This window comes from Lissotriton vulgaris, chromosome 4_1 (genome assembly GCF_964263255.1).
Source record: "Lissotriton vulgaris chromosome 4_1, aLisVul1.2, whole genome shotgun sequence".
Taxonomy (NCBI): domain Eukaryota; kingdom Metazoa; phylum Chordata; class Amphibia; order Caudata; family Salamandridae; genus Lissotriton; species Lissotriton vulgaris.
In genome coordinates this window covers 248,294,079-248,308,926 of record NC_141691.1, presented here as the reverse complement: position 1 = coordinate 248,308,926, position 14,848 = coordinate 248,294,079, and the positions used below count along the sequence as shown (strand labels likewise).

The 14,848-nt window shown below is 43.4% G+C and overlaps 1 pseudogene; it reads left to right on the top strand.

Moving 5' to 3' along the window:
- The first annotated feature begins 687 nt into the window (after positions 1 to 687).
- LOC147718634 (uncharacterized) overlaps positions 688 to 14,848 on the top strand; it is a 71,850-nt pseudogene continuing 57,689 nt past the window's right edge.

Genomic DNA, 14,848 nt, shown 5'->3' with positions numbered 1-14,848 from the left:
TATTGAATCACAGAGCAAACGAATATATACCTGCCATACTTACTGAAAGAGCTGGACAGACAAATAATAGATTGGGCGAAAAACATAATAATATGTCTCTTGGCGGACAACAAATCGTATCCAAGCATTTGCTTTTTGAAGATCTATTTCCCACTGATAATACGCCTTTAAACCGAGGAAGGATAATTAACCTTTTACAGCAAATACCTCCTTTACAATCTCTAACAAGCAAAGAAATAGACCTGGTGATTTTTCCCATAAAAGAAAACTGTAAAATAGTGGAGGTCTCATTCTGGTCATCAGTGCTCCCTGGGATCATTCTAAATGAAAAAGAAACACTGCACAAATGTGGTTATGATGTTATCGAAAGAGTTCTATCAAAGAAAACTAATTCTAATAAAACGATTACTGGTCTCTTTGGCACAAACATGGATATGCCAAATGATAATTGTTATGAAAAAAATCTCACTCCAGATGACTTACGATCAACACACTTAAGGTAGGACACGTTGAAAATTCACGTGAACAAAGGTGAAAGAAAAGTATGGAATCATGACCCAGAAGCTACAGAGGACAAGAAATCAATAAAGTCTTGGACATGGGTTTCGGAGATATTAAACAGTAACAAAGCAACTTACAATTAACAACACGCTGTTTAACAATGGTTTAGCGATCACTTCATGGAACATGGCCGGAAAAACTATAAATAAAATGAATGAAGCTATCAAAAATCAGCCTGACATCCTGGCTTTGCAGGAAACTTGGGCAACAAAATCTTTCGGGCAGAAGGGCTATTATGTCTATGATATTCCTGCTAAAGCTACAAACCGGGGCCATGCAAAGGGTGGACTGGCAATTTTGTTAAGCGAGGATTACTTTTGGGATCAAGAAGTTGTCAAATCTAACACTGATAATTTTCAATGTATCAAGGTTTCGCTGAAAACACATAATCTCGATCCAAAAAAGGCTTTTCTAATTTTTAATATGTATGCCCCACCCGGCGCCAACCAAGATTCCACTTTCGCAGACACCATGGAAGCAATTACAAAGATAATCGAAGATAGAGCAAATATACCATATCTAATAATGGGGGATCTGAATGGAAAAATTTCAAACGCCGAGATCAGAAAATGGGCAAATCTATATGAAGAAGAAAAACTAGAATTGTCCAAACCGAAATTTCCAAGGGTAAAACTTCTGATAAGAGAGGAAAACTGTTGTTAACGTATTTGCCACATTTAAATGGGACAATTCTGAACGGCAACGTGGAAGGAGACATTCCGGCCTCTTGTACAAGACGAGGAAACGGTTCCCTATCAATAATTGACTACATAATTTGTGGCTTGGAGCTAGTGGAGACAGTATCACATCTGAGTATCAACTTTTCAGATGAAAGTGATCATGCTCTTTTGCACTTAAAAACTGATTGGTCGGTTCATCCTTCCTCGACAAATCCTATCACGTTCCATAATAGCACTATTGTAGTTAACAAAAATCAGCGACGGATATTTTGGAATTCAGCGACTCTGAACAACATCACCGCAGTGATTACATTTTCTCAACTTTTAACTAACATTCATTCTCCTGACCAAATTACAAACTTTGAATGTATTATCAATAAACTCAAGAGTGCTCTCACAGATATGTTAAGACAAAATACTACCAGAATTAATAAGAAGCACAATAATAGTATAATCAGGAAAACGCTCAACAAACTCATTCGAGCACAATACCTGAAATTTTCTCCCTTAAATCAACTAGACATCAACAAACTAAAAAATCAATTGAGAAGAGAAAAGTACAGACATAAAACAATAACGCAGGATAATAACTGGGTAGATATCCAAATTGCTGCAAAAAATCACAATCAACGAAAGTATTGGTCTTTAATTGCTAAAATGACAGGAACAAAAAAGAAACTACACGCTATACCAGTTCCACCTCATGAATGGGAAAATTATCTGACTGAGTTATACAAGGAAAATGTAAATAAATCTGCCAGAAACGACACGGATATTAGTACGGAAAAGAACTCTTCTCTGATAGCAGATACCACAGCAATTTCCATAGAAATGCACATCAGAAATGCAAGAAGTACCGCAGCGTCAGGTCCAGATCAAATACCCATCAAGGTCTTGCAAGCAAATCCAAAGGAGTGGAGTCAGATGCTACTACCCCTCATTAATCATATCTTTAAAACCGGGAGAATACCCAAGTCATGGCAGGGGAGTATTATAATTCCCATCTACAAAAAGGGGAGTAAAATTGCTGCTTGTAACTACCGTCAAATAGCGCTACAGGGAAAATCTTCGCCGCGGAGGTACTGGATAGACTAAAAGATTGGGCCTTCTCGCAGAGTTTAATACCTATGCACCAAGCAGGTTTTCGACCTAACCATTCTTTTATGGACAATATTTCCATTCTCCAGACTATCATAGACAAATACACCGTAAGAAATTCACAGCCAGTGTACGCTGCATTTATTGACTATTCTACTGCTTTCGATCGCGTAGATAGACCTACACTGTGGAAAAAGTTAAGGAGATTGGGAATTCCTGAATATCTGCTGCAGGTTATAATTAATCTCCATACCAACACTTGGTCCCAGGTGCAAATGGGTAGTGAAAAAGGATTAACTAAACCAATCGGAACGGCTAACGGGCTCAAACAAGGATGCCTCTTAGCGCCGATATTATTTTCACTATATCTCCGCGATTTACCATACCATCTGCAACAAAGTTTAAGCCTGCCTCCTAAGATTGCCTCACAAAGTGTACATGCTCTGTTATACGCAGATGACATAGTAATGTTGGACCTTACGCCCTTTGGCTTACAAAAGCTCCTAGACATCTTAAATGAATACTCAAAAGCCCATTTTTTAATTCCAAACTTAACAAAAACCAAAGTGGTAGCTTTTTCTTGTAAGAAACAAAGCGTTAAATACTGTTGGAAGCTTGATGGGGTAAAAGTAGAAGAAGTGGACGATTATACCTACCTCGGCAGGATTTTCACAAAGAACTTACTAAATACAAAACAGATAAAGAACTTAAAGAGAAAATCAGATATACACGCCGGGGCACTTTCCAGATTGTACTCTGCTACAGGAAACAGACACTTCTCTACTTTGTTAAAAGTGTATAGAGTAAAAATTCCTCCGGTATTATCTTATGCTACTGAGCACATTCCAATCAAACAATGGTCTTATATGGACCTAAATGAAGGGAAAATTTTGAAAAAAATCCTGAAGGTTTCAAAGTCAACACCAGTTCAAGCGCTTAGACTTGAATTTTTATTAACAAGCACTTATGCTACAGCTGTCACCAATGTCATCAGATGGGCTTATCATATTCTGCATGCAAAGGCAGGATCATTGCGTTCTTTGCTAAAGACTGAGACCTTTGAATCAGACGCAATAAAACTTACTTATTATAGGAACATGGCAGCGGCATTTGAAATTGCTAAACTTAGCAAAGATATTCTGCTCACCTGGTCTACCTCTCAATTGAAGCTTTTTCTAAAATGTTTTACATCTAGATTGAGCTTCGATCTTGATTTTGCACATTGTAGTAAGTTAACTTCGTATAAACTCTACACTGAAACATTGGAATACAAGCACGTTCAGCCATATTTAGGGTTTACCCTCACCCATGGTGCAAGAAGGGCAATAAAAATGTTACGCTTAGGTATTCTACCCGTCCAAACCTTTACTGTTAGATGGTCACCAGATGAATCTCCGAAATGCAAATTCTGTCAAGGAGGAGATCCGAACATTGAGCATATTTTATTTGTATGTCCTCACCCAAATATTGTTGCAGCACGGTCAAGATATCTTGACCCGATATATACCAAATGTAAAATTACGAAAGTAAAAAATCTGCTACTTGTGTGTAAACAACCACCCAACGAATGGGTATGTTATAAGTTTTTATAAATTTTTAAAGTCATTTCTAACGTTATATTAATTACTGTTGATCTTATTTTCATGTAAACTGTTTTATATTTGTGGTCCTCTGTCGAGTACCAAAACAAATAAAAATTTATTTGATATATTGATATTAACTTTCACAAGTAAGTTTGTTTGGGGCATTACAGTTGCTGTTCTGCAGAAAAATGAGTTTTGCAAAACTGAAAGCACTCAGCAGGTGCAAAAGTTCACTCATCATTAGTAACCATTCCCTGTAGTACTTCCTGAGGGGCCCCTCCAGAGTTCAGTTGCCTATGTTTGTTTGGGACATTACAGTTGCTGTTCTGCAGAAAAACGAGTTTTGCAAAACTGAAAGCACTCAGCAGGTGCAAAAGTTCAAACTCATCATTAGTAACCATTCCCTGTAGGGCTTCCTGACTGGGGCCCCTCCAGAGTTCAGTTGCTAGTTGCAACAATTCTATGACCCTGTTCTGACCCTCACAGCAGGCTCATAGAATAGCTACAAGTAGGCCACAAAGGTCCTGGGAAAAAAAATTGCACTGCAACAGAAAGCAAATTACAGATAAGGAAGCAGGTGCCAGACTGGAATTTGAAAACAGTGACACATTAATAAATCAACCCCAAATTAATTCATGCCAGTTGAAGCAGGGCAAGTGTGCTTGCTTTTCCCCCCCATAATCTACAGTGATGAACCAGAGGGTGGCATTGATGTACCAGAGGGTGGCATGGGTGAAACAGAGGGTGGCAGTGGTGAAACAGAGGGTGCTGGGAACCTATGATGATGAACCAGACGTAGAAACAACATAGTCGCGACCGTTGTGAGCCGACAAGTAAGTTCGCAATTGCGAACTGGTACAAAACTCTCGCAAACTGGCAGAAACCCTTGCGAACACAAAAAAAGTCCACAAATTCGCGAGAATTCACAGATTTTGTGGATTGCGAGTTCGCAAATACGCAAATTTGCAAACTCCAGATTCGCAAAATTCGCCCATGTTTAATAAAAGGGGACTGTGTGTTCAAGTTTGTGCTACCTTGTACAATACTGTAGAGTGTTGTGTGGGCTGTAGTACCACCTTTAAAGGTTTATTAAACTATGTCTTTGTATTTTCAGTTTCCGTGCCAAATTCTTTGTGTAGTCTGAGGACTCTGTGCACCGAAGGGCGAACCCTTTGCACTCGCAGGCCTTGCTGAGGCCTGTAATCATCAGGAAGGGATGCTCGGCTGAAAGGCGGGAGCGGGGCGGGACGCGGGATGGGAGGGGGAAGAAACAGCGGGAAAGTAGGCAGGGAATGCGGGTAGACAGTAACAAGCGAAAAACACAGGCAGAATCAATTGAAAAATAACAGAGCAGACAGAGAGGAGAATTAAATAAGAAAATTAAATTAAAATGCAGCTGGCATGGGCGGGAGCGGGCTGAGGGGAGGCTCGAACTCTGATGCAGAGGGTTGGCTGGCAGAAGGCAGAGCAGATCGCCGCAGAGCTGTGGGTAGAGTGTCGTCCGTAGATCATGGTCACAGGAATTCTGTGCATCTTGAGACAGTTCTTCTCCTCCCTCACAAATGCCACCAGAGCCTTGGTGCAACCCCACGCTAGTCCTATTTAACTCAGCACCAAAATATAGTAGTTGGAGGTAAGTATGGGTGAAATTTGCGAACTCAGCAAGTTCGTGAATTTTGTGCCATTTGCACAAATATGTGACCACGTGTGCCTGTAACTTTGCCAGCGCACCAAAAGGCGCCAAGGTCCCTTCAGTGAGCAGGCCATTATAGTGGGGACGGGCGGGAAGACTTTTCATACCGCTAGTGTGTGGTGGATAGGGCCAAACGGGCGGAGTTTCTATGCGAGTTCACATGCATCTTGTTTATAAAGGGATAGAGACCGAGCAGAGCAGCAGATGAGAAGAAAGTAGCCTCCTGGTCACAGGAGCTACACGGGGATGGCGCTCGGGAAACTCAAGGATGCAAAAATACGTTTGGCACAGGACCCCAGAATCCTTCAGATGTCCAAGATAGCTCTGCTGCGCGTGTTGGTACAAAGCCATTCTGATCCTGCTCAGTGGGTTCAGACGCATGCAGCTGCTGCTGCTGGACAATGACCCATCTCATACTAAACTGCCCCATACAGGCATATGCTGGCGCTAGGCAGTAGGGTGCAGTGGCATGCGGGTGCTCCACGCCTGGTACATTCGCATACCAGTGCCAGTGAGGACACGTGTTTATTGGTGCTGTATAGCAAGTTATGACTTTACATTTTGACTGCACCAGACATTGGTACCACCTACACAGATCAGGAGCATCTAGGCACCAGACTTCATGGTGCAAGAGCATAATGGTGCTGTGCGGTACGGGTATATATGTACTGGGGCAGGAGGACACTTAGCACAATGTGTGCTCACACCCAGAGGGCTCCCAGGCAATTGAGCACAAATGATTTTCACAGTGAGAGGGCTCTGGGGCAGTTTAGCAGCAAGGGGGCTCACACCCACTGGGCCCCGGGGCAGTTCAGTAGCGCGTGGGCTCACAACCCCTGGGCAGCTCAGCAGTGCAGGGGCTCACACCCACAGGGCTCCCGGGCAGCTTAGCAGCGCCACCCTCTGGTTCATCACTGCCACCCTCTGGTTCATCACTGTCACCCTCTGGTTCACCACTGCCACCCTCTGGTTCACCACTGCCACCCTATGGTTCATCACTGCCACCCTCTGGTTCCTCACTGTCACCCTCTGGTTCTTCACTGTCCCCCTCTGGTTCATCCCTTCCACCCTCTGGTTCATCACAGCACCCTCTGGTTCACCACTGCCACCCTCTGGTTCATCACTGTCACCCTCTGGTTCATCACAGCACCCTCTGGTTCACAACTGCCACCCTCTGGTTCATCACTGCCACCCTCTGGTTCACCACTGCCACCCTCTGGTTCACCACTGCCACCCTCTGGTTCATCACAGCACCCTCTGGTTCACAACTGCACCTCAAGCCCGGCACCTGCTTCCCTATCTGTAAGTGCTTCCTGTTATGTTTTAATTTTTGTGACAGCCTGGAGCATTGTGCCATACTTGTAACTAATCTCTGACCCTGCTTCGAGGGTCAGAGCAAGGTCAGAGAATAGTTGCAAGTCGGCAACAACTCTGGAGGGGCCGCTCAGGAAGCACTTACAGGGTTACAGCAGGTGCCCGAGTTGAAGTTAATTTCTTTTTAACCATTTTGTAAATGGTTACAAAGAAATTAGCTTCAACTTGGGCACCTGCTGTAACCCTGTAAGTGCTTCATGTACTTCAGTTTTTGAAAATCCGTCCCGAACCCGATTTCGCTGATTTTTCTGCAATTTCGCGAGATTTGCGGACTGCGAAATTGCGGAAAAACCGCAAATTCCGCGAACGGAACGGATTTTACGCCCATGCTTAGTTGGAGGGCACATTCTTCACAGAAGAATCAGAAGCACTGAAGTAAGAAGTAGGCCTTAGGTTAAAGCCACAGCATAATAGCTCCTGTTAGAGCTTCCTTCTCCCCTGGCTGTGTTTACCTGCCAGGCTTCACCCAACACACTAACCCCAGCATTCCATGCATTCTCAGACCCATACATTCAACATTCTACAGCATGCACACTCTTTGCATGCTATAACAAACACATCATGTCAACACAATATTTTTTTGCCTCATAATATAAACTTCAATTAGTGAGTTGTACAAAGAGAAGTGGAGAAGTGTGGCTCAATGATTAGAGCGGCAGACCCTGATGCAGAGGTCTAGCCCGGGACCAGGGTTCAATTACCCGCCTCGGCGGGTCTTGGGCTCAAAATTCCACGGACCTGATAATTCTCGCCTCAGTGCCTATTCCAATCATGGAGTCCCACTCTGCAACTCTGGGCAATAGCTTGCTTAATCTCCACAACGGCCCCCACAACGCTAAGGATGCCTGGCCTCCACCTTGGGGGTGCCCAGGAGTGGACGCCTCACAGGGAATGCCAGGATGGGTTCCACAGCGGTATTCGTACAAGCGCCTTGAGACCCTTGCGGGTGAGTAGTGCACTATACAAGTATCAATTTATATTACATTACATTACAAAGATGGGGTAAAAGCACATTTTCCCAAAGAGGTCATTTTATCTTTCTAATTACACTCACACATCCAAATCGGTCTTCGGGTCTGTGGACATCATGTATCCATCAGAAGTACCAAGGATTAATGGGATAGAAAGAAGCCAAGTGAAGTCGCTGACCACGTGTCCAGCTGGGTACTAGAATCTGTCACGTTGTGCAGAAAGCAGAGTGTAGATATTGGAAAGGGAGGGCTATATTCAGATTTCGGCTAGTCACTCCTGATTTGGTTTGTATAGGTCATATAGGGGAAAGCCTTTGAATTTCTCCCTGCTCCTAGAATGTAGTTACAGTCTCATTCTCCAAGATCCAAGAGCAGAAGCAAAGCATCCATGAGATACCTGCCTTACTGCAGAAAAGGTTCCTGTAAGAGCTGAAGCAAGTACTTTGCTCCTTCAGACGGATTTAACCAGTATTGGTGGAAGAAAAGCATCTGGTACTACTGCATATTAGTAATCATTACTCCAGAAAAAGTAATCTTGACTGGGAACCATTTTGACCTGTCCAAAGATGTCCTTTGCAAATAAATCAATACAAGCCAGCACAAAATGTTCAACAGAGAGCTCCTCTATTTCAAGTCCATCCACAGAGTCATTGAAGAGCAGCAGTTACAAGAGACTCCTCTGTCAGGAACAGGAGAAGCAGGTTAAGGTAGGCGTGGTCAGCATGAGGATTATAGATTGAGTGACATCGTAGTCGGAAACCCTAATTGCCAGTCAGCAGAGATGCTTTTGGGCTAACATGGGGAGGATTTATAGTCAACAAATTTACTAAAGGGAGAATTTTAAATCAGGTTTTTGCAGCAGTTGAAATCACTGGTTTTCTATCTCAACCTCTCTTTTGTATCCTAAAAACTTGCAGTTTGCATTTCACTCTATCAATTCATTAGTCAACTCTGATTTTACATAAAAAGGTGACCGTGAGACGAGCAGAGGAGCAGTGCTGGCATTAGGTTGGAAGGCATACTCAGCAGTTACTCAGGCACCTCAACCCAGTGAATTCACCTCGGTCAATGAGAAAGATAACCATTCTCAAAGACAGAGTAGTGTGGCTGAATGTATAAGGAGACTGTACCTCTGATGAATATGTGAAAAATATTTCAAATTGTTGGACTAAACATTATTTTTATTTGATGCCTGAGTAAGCTTGATCAGTAGCAGAATATACCACTATAGAGTACCCAGGGGCCCTCCAAAATGGGACCCATCTGCTTCATTTGTAGATCATACATCCTCAGCAAGTATATCAAGGAGGAGGGTCCACAGTCGACGTTGAGACTGAAGGAGCAACAGGACGATCCTTCTCTAAGGAGTGATTAGAGGCAGGATGGTCAGATGATGAGGGCTTTCTGCCTAAAGCATAATTTCTCAACAAGTCTCAGCTGCTGATAACTCAGCTAGGGTGGACTCCAGGGCAAGAATAAAGAACCTCTTACTGTGGTATCCACCCTAAGAAAATTTGGGGAATCTCTCTTGTCAGCATATTAAAAAGAATGTCCATGACTTACAGAACATATGTTTTTGTTGTGACTGTAGTGACTACTGAGGCTTCTGAGTAATTACAAAAGACTCAATATTATTTTTTAGGGTGTCAGAAACAACTGTCACAGATAGACTGCTAGTCTTCAATTATGGGAGAATATCACATGGGAAGACAGTGCAGAGCTCTTGTTCATACTGATAGTGTGTGGACCTTAATGAACATTGACAAAAGAAGTGAGGAACATACATTGTATAACTAAATGGCTTTGAAGCATATGGACAGACAAGGTGAGGACTGAGGAGGTTAGTCAGACAAACTTGTAAAGATACGAGGTGAGCATCACTGCAAAACTTTGCAGAACTTTTAAAATTTGAAATATGTATCACTGATAACTAAAATATATGTTACACATTAAGACAAATGTTTTAATTATCTGATCTCACCGTCACCTAGTAGATAGTCAACATGTCCAGTAAATCCCCAAATTATAGTGTAAAGTATCCAATGGACAGCCTGTGGTGGAGAAGGGTATTGATGTGAGCTATAACTAAAGGTATATCAATCCTGCTCAGGAACTCCTTCAAAAGGAAAAGCAATCTTAGTGTGGGTACCTCAAGGCAACATTGAATTGTTCACCCTCCACCATACTCACTCACACATATACTCTTTTCTCAGAATACCCTTTTTTACATGATCTCACAGGTGGGGTGACGAACCAGCCTGGTACTTTGTGCAGAATGGAGCCGGCCATGTACGACTGTATTACTCATTCTTGGCCCTGTTTACTTACACATACACTAATCCACCAACCCCTTTGTGAGTAACCAGACATGACTCGAGAATGCAAGGCACCAGGTCATCATCTACAGGATATGTATTACCTATTTCACTTACAGACTAAACAAGTCGTAATATTGATGGAGGATTCAACACACAGCACCTTTTGCACAACTCCAACTGTCCATTGTCTATTACTTACTGGGCTGAAGTTTAAATTTCTGAGGGATGAATCATCCTTAACTTGGGACCGGTAATGTAGGGCATAGCTCCTATACTGAAGCCAGACAGGGCAGCCCTGCCCCATAGTCCCACATATATTACTTGTAAATATGCCTCTAAATCAGTGCCATGATTTCCCCTGCATCAGATCCACTCTTGGTGTAGTTGGTGCTTCCATGCGTCAATCTAGTACTGATTCAGGCTGTCCAAAGGGCCCATGGCCCCACCATGGCATATGGGGCAGACCGTCAAACCAGCTAACACCTGGGCCCAGAAACACATAGCCCCAGCAGCCCATATTCCCAAATGCTATTTATTATTGCATGTTTATAATTGTGTTTTGATAAGGGCATATACTTCTCATTCTTTATCCTTTATATGGTCGCCTTTCAAATGACTGTTTTAATTGTATGTCAATATGTATGTGAGTCTGCTTAATACATTGTCTCTAACTCGTTCTACTGTCAGATGCAGTCATTAATACAGTTAATGAAATGTCTCATAACTCCTGCATCACGTCATTCCATAACAGGCTAGACCCACCACCTCACAAAAAATCTGTGGAAAAAAATATAGAGGTGGGGAAATTCTTATGAGGCCCCTCATTGATGAATGGTTGAGCTCGAGCTGACAATCCTTAAGAGGGAATCAAAGCACATGGGAACCCTACGGTAGCATCCACCCAATCTTCAAGATAGCCTCACCCAGCACTCCAGCTGCCACTTCTTCTGATAATGCACCTATTTGAACGGAATGAGTGAGTACTTTAAAGTTTATGATCTAGGGCATGTTCTGTGAGAGCTACATACAACATCACACTGTTGTGAAAGATCTACCCTTGTGCACCAACAATGCATCTCTCAATGTAGACCCCCTTGCTATGTAATCTACAGCAATCCAGCCTGGGCATATGACTGATCCTGATCCCCTGCAGGAGTGATCTCTTTTGGAATTAGATACTTTAAAGCCCATTCTATCTTCTTTGATCCAGTTGTTCTGCTTCTGAGCAAACCTTGGCTCACTTGGATCCCTCTGAGTAACCGCTACTCCGCTGATTCATAGAGACCCACACAAATGATAATGTAAACCATACTGAAACAAAGATGTACTGCAAAGCACACATACTCTGCAGCACCCATTCTGTTGCCCTCAGAAAATGCAACGTGATCCTGTCCCTTTCATCTGCAGGAGCCTTTCCCAGCCTGAGTGTTGCAGGCTGCATGTCGTGGTGTAGGGAAATTTCCAGAGTCGACCTGGCACACAGCCCTATGTGACATACCCCTAAACGCTGCATAAGATATAGGTAAGTCAGCCCTACTGCAGGCCTTTAGCTCTATGGCAGGGTGCACTATATACTATATGTGGGCATATCAGCATGACCAAATATGTCGCTCCAATTTCCAGTTTATTCTGAGATATTGTAAGTGAACAGGGAAGGCATAGTGAGTGCATTGGCTGGATACTTGTCAACAAAGGTTTCACAGCTCTATGATGGCTTCACTGATTTCTAAGGTTTTTGGTATCAAACACCTGGTTGATGTATTAATAAATTCATACAGGAGACCTTTTTAGAGGGTCCCCTGAAAACCTACCAAGCACTGGTGTGGTCTCCGACTTTTCGCCAGTCTGTCACCACTAGACATGTTTCTGACCTCATGGGGAGAGAGCCAGCACCCTCAGAGGACAGAAACAAAACCTGCTGTGGGTTGAGGTGATTCACACCTCCTCCAAGACAGGATAGCCTTCTTGGGCGAGACGCTTCAAATGTGATGCCGCCTTTGAAAAACAACCCAGGAACCTCCAGATAGTGGGGGAGGCAAAGCCCCTTTCCCTAATCCACTTTTATGTTATGTTATGGTATGTTATGTTATGTTATTTTAAATTATAGAGCGCACGTATACCCGTGGGTGTCATGGCGCAATGGACAGCGAGGGGGTCTGCACTAACGGCTAGTTCTAGAATAGCCAGGTCTTCAAATCCTTCCTAAAGATGATGAGAGAGAGGGAGTTTCTGAGCTCGAAAGGAAGAGAGTTTCAGAGTTTGGAGGTGTAGAAGTGGAAACTGCACCCGTCCCATTGCACAGTGCGGATTTTTGGTACCTGGAGAAGTTTAGTGCCAGAGGAACGGAGGTTTCTGGGGGATTCCTACCAAGAAAGCAGATTCTGTGGAAAAATCGGCCCATTATTGTTCAGGGCTTTGTAGGCCAAGGACAGAGCCTTAAATTGTATCCGTTGCTCCACTGGGAGCCAATGCAGCTTGCGAATTTCGTCGGTGATCGAGTTGTTTCTGGGGATATTGAGAAGGAGTCGAGCTGCAGAGTTTTGCACACTTTGGAGTTTTTTAAGCATTGTTTTTGTGCATTTCCCAATAATCCGTTGCAATATGCCAGTTTAGACTGGATTAAGGCTGTTACTACGGTTTTTCTAGAATCTGCTGGAATGTATGGAAGAATCCTCCTGATCTTTTTGATAAGAAAGTGACTTGCTGACACAGTGGCATTGGTATGATGAATAAGAGAGAGTTTAGGATCCAGCCACACCCCCAGGTACTTGACTTTAGCTGCCGATTTTGGGGATTCTCCCATCTCCACTGGCCACCAAAGGTTGCCCCAGCACGGGAGTACATTGCCAAATGTCAAGATCTCTGTTTTATCAAAGTTTAATTTAAGGCAATGGGTGTTCATCCAGTGGTTGATCGTCCGCATGCAAGTTTGAAATTGTGCAGCGGGAGATGTCTCTTTTTTATGTACTGTTATGGCAATCTGAGTGTCGTCAGCATAAGATGTGAGGCAGAAGCCAAAGCTCTGAATTAGTGGGGCCAGCTCTGAGACATAAACATTAAAAAGTGAAGGGCTTAGGGAAGAACCCTGGCCCACTCCACAGGGAAGGGTGTACAGATCAGAGCGGAAGGCATCCAACTCAACCGTGAGTCTTCTGTCTTTAAGGAAGGAGGATAGCAGAGCCAATGCTGTGCCCCTGATCCCTATTCTCCCGAGCCACTCTTGCAGGAGAGAATGGTCAACCGTATGAAAAGCGGCTGACAGATCGAGGAGCATGAGCACGGTTGTGTCGCCCTGATCTATCGCCATCCTGATCTCTTCTGTATCTTTAATCAGGGCCGTCTCCGTGCTATGTTCACGGCGAAAGCCAAACTGAGAGGAGTCCAGCAGGTCATTGTCATTAATGAATTGAGTCAATTGGGAATTCATAATTTTGTCAATTATTTTGGCTGGTAGAGGTAGCCGGGCGATGGGACGATAATCATTAGGGTCCGTTGGCTTCAGCAAGGGTTTTTTTAGTAATGGTAAGATGGAGGTATCTTTCCAGATCGAGGGAAAGCATCCAGACCTGAACATGGAGTTGAAAATATCTGTGAGACCTGGATTAACCAAATCAGCTATTTCTTTAAGAATTATTGGTGTGTAGGGTTCAGTGGTGGATCCTGATTTGGAATCTTGAATGTATCTGGCTATGGTCTCAGAAGAGATGGGTGAAAAGTCAAGCAGTGTATTGGTGTTATGCTCTCTAAAGTTGGATTCTATCGGGGATGAAGGGGTAGAATCCTGAAAGTTATTAAAGATATTCAGCACTTTAGTCTTGAAGGCTGCTGCAATGTTGTCGCATAACTCTTGGTTACACTTGATTCCTGGACTTTTTGCCGAAGTGAGTATTTTCACCAGTCGGAAAAGTTCCTTGGAAGAGTTTTTTGCTTCCTTGATTAGTCTAGTATAAAACTCCTTTTTACTGGCTATTAGGTGGTCTTTGTATTGTGATAGTGCTGTTTTATAGATAGTTTTCTGGTTAGGGCAATAGTTGGCTCGCCAGAGTCTTTCTAGTTGCCGGCAGAGCTGTTTTTCTTTCCGAAGATCTTCGGAAAACAAGGGTGCTGAGGGGTTTCGCCTATTTCCTGAGGTTTTCTTTATTGGGGCGACGGAATTAAAAGCGTTGTTAAGCCATTTAAGATATTTCGGGCTGAAACTTCGGGAGGCCCTAGAAGTAGGGGGCGGGACTCTTCTAGCTGGGAGCGGAGGGATTGTTTATCCATGAGCTCCTATTTTCTTTTAGTTGTGGCAGGGGTCTTTGATGCCTCAGACGGTCCCAGGGGGGTGAAAGGAAATGCAAATGTAATCAGTGCGTTTTTGGACCAAGTTAAAACCAGGGTTTCAATAGGCGCAAGGTTATTAACAGAGGGAAAAAAAACATCTAACGTATGGCCAGCCTCATGGGTGGGTGTCTGAACTTTTTGCTCGAGACCTACTGCTTCCAGGGTCTCTAATAATTCTTCAGTCTCCCTATTGGCTCTGTCTTCGAGATAGAAGTTAAAATCTCCTAAGATAGTGAATTCATCATTT